We start from the raw sequence: 2,736 nt of genomic DNA on the forward strand, positions 1-2,736 counted from the left end.
GCTCAGTTAAGCTTCTGCCTTCTTCGGCTCAGGTCGATCTCGGAGTCCCAGGATCGAGCCCCGTGCCCAAGTTCAGTTGGGCTCCCTGCTCAGCAGGTTGTCTGATTCTCCCTCTCTCTCTGCTCCTCTTCCTGCTCATGCTCTCTCTCTCTCTCTCTCGCTCACTCTCTCTCGCTCACTCTCTCAAATAAATAAAAGCTTTAAAAAAAAAAAAAACCCAAAATCATGAAACTCCTTGAAGAAAACCCAGGCGGTAAGAAACTGACATAGGTCTTGGGAATGACTTTTTTAATCTGATGCCAAAAACAAAGCAACAAAAGCAAAAATAAACAAGGGAGACTATGTTGAACTATAAAGCTTCTGCACAACAAAGGAGACCATCAGCAAAATGAAAAGGCAACCTCCTGAATGGGAGAAAATATTTGTAAATCATTTATCTGATAAGAGCTTATATCCAAAATATATAAAGAACACATACAACTCAATAGCAAAACAAAACCAAACCAAATCCAATTAAAAACGAGCAGAAGAACTGAATAGACAGTTTTCTAAAGACGCCATGCAGCTGGCCAACATGTACATGAAAAGATGCTCTACATCATTAACCAGAGAAATGCAGATCAAAACCGCAGTGAGATATCAGCACACACCTGTTGGAATGGCTGTTATCCAAAAGACTAGAAACAATAACTGTTGGTGAGGATATAGAGAAAAGGGAAGCCTTAGTGCACTGTTGGTGGGAATGTAAGTTAGTGCAGCCACTATGGAAAACAAGAGTCCTCAAAAAATTACACATAGAACTACCCTATGATCCAGCAATTCCACTTCTGGGTATTTACCTAAAGAAAACAAGAACACTAATCTGAAAGCACCAAAAGATTGAAATAGCTTTTCCTGTAGGAGCCACTGAGGTTGAGAGGAGCATGGCTTTCTCTCTCTGCCAAAGCATGTGCCTGCCCAGTGGTATCGGTGTACTTCGAAAAGAGGGAGTCTTCTGGCAAAAATTAAACTTTGCCTGCTGTGTTCAAGATTCCCATTTGACCAGGTGTTGTGAACTTTGTTCACACCAACTGGGGCAAAAGCAAGAGACAGACCTATGCTGTCAGTGAATTAGCAGGTCATCAAACCAGTGCTGAGTCTTGGGCTCAGATTTCTAGAGCTCGAGGCAATGGCACTCACAGTTCCGGGCAGGGTGCTTTTGGAAATATGTGTCGTGGGGGCTGCACGATCGCATCAACCAAAACCCGGCACCACTGGCACCACATAACGAGCACAACACAGAAGCAATATGCCATCTGCCCCGCCCTGGCTGCCGCAGCCTTACCAGCGCTGGTCATGTCTAAAGGTCATCAAATTGAAGAAATTCCTAAACTTGTTTTGGTGGTCAAAGATAAAACTGAAAGCTACAGGAAAACCAAGGAGGCTGTTCTGCTTCTTAAGAAACTTGAGGCCTGGAATGATATCAAGAAGATCTGTGCCTCTCAGCAAAGGAGAGCTGGCAAGGGCAAAATGTGTCGTATCCAGCACAGGAAACCACGAGTCCTCTATAATGCGGACAACGGAATCCTTCAGAAACATCCTTGGAATGACTCTCCTTAATGTAAGCAAACTGAACATTTTGAAACTTGCTCCTGGAGAGCCTGTGGGACATTTCTGCGTTAGGACTGAAAGTGCTTCCCGCAGGTTAGATGATCTGCGTGGCACTTGGCTCAAGAGCACCTACAACCTTCTCAGGCACAAGATGCTCAACACAGACCTTAGCAAAATCTTGAAAAACCCCAAGATCCAAAGAGCCCTCCGAGCACCACACAAGAGGATTCATCGCAGAGTCCTAAAGTAGAATCCCCTGAAAAACCTGAGAATCATGTTGAAGCTGAACCCATATGCCAAGACCACAAGACAGAATAACCATTCTTCACTGGAGCAAGACTCACAAACTCCAGATGGATAAGGCATCAGCAGCACTGGAAGCCAGCTCAGATGAGAAGGGGTTCCAGGCAAGAAGCCTGTGAGAGGGAGGAGAGGTAAGGAGGCTGGTGGCATTATGATCAGAAAAGCCTCTGGTGGGGAAAAAAATTGCAGCTACCAAGAAAACAGCAGCGGAGAAGCTTGCAGAAAAGAAACCCGAAACAGAAGAAAAGAAGCCTGCTGCATAAACTTCAATTTGTTTGTTCCATTAATGTCCAATCATTTTGGACAGCTAATTCTGAGTAAAGATCTGACCAAAGGCAGTGAGGAGGAAGAAAAGATCAAAACAGTATGGTTTGCATAATACACCCCTGCAGCCATTGCAGCATTACTTACAATGGCCAAGATATGGAAACAACCTAACTGTCCATCAATGGATGGATAAAGAAGTTGTGGTATATACATACAATATTACTCAGCCATAAAAATGAATGAAATCTTGCAATTTGTGACAACTTGGGTGGACCTGAAAGTCATTATGCTAAGTGAAATAAATCAGAGAAAGACAAATACCATATGCTCTCTCTTATATATGGAAATTTAAACAAACAAACAAAAACCAAGCTCATAGATATAGAGAACAGACTGGTGGTTGCCAGAGATGGAGGGTGGGAGATGGGAGAAATGGGTGAATATTTTCCTAGTTTAAATAAATTGAATTAAAAATAAATCACTCAAGTTTAGCAGTTAAAATCCAAAACCAGTTTTTAAAATAACATATTGGCACCAAAATAGATTCCACAAAATCAAAGATGGTTGAATATTAGA

At 42.6% G+C, this 2,736-nt stretch overlaps 1 pseudogene; it reads left to right on the forward strand.

Annotated features, from left to right (window-relative positions):
* Nucleotides 1–225: 225 nt before the first annotated feature.
* Nucleotides 226–2,232, forward strand: LOC113254975 (60S ribosomal protein L4-like; annotated as a pseudogene).
* Nucleotides 2,233–2,736: the final 504 nt, after the last annotated feature.

This window comes from Ursus arctos, unplaced genomic scaffold (genome assembly GCF_023065955.2).
Source record: "Ursus arctos isolate Adak ecotype North America unplaced genomic scaffold, UrsArc2.0 scaffold_5, whole genome shotgun sequence".
Lineage (NCBI taxonomy): Eukaryota > Metazoa > Chordata > Mammalia > Carnivora > Ursidae > Ursus > Ursus arctos.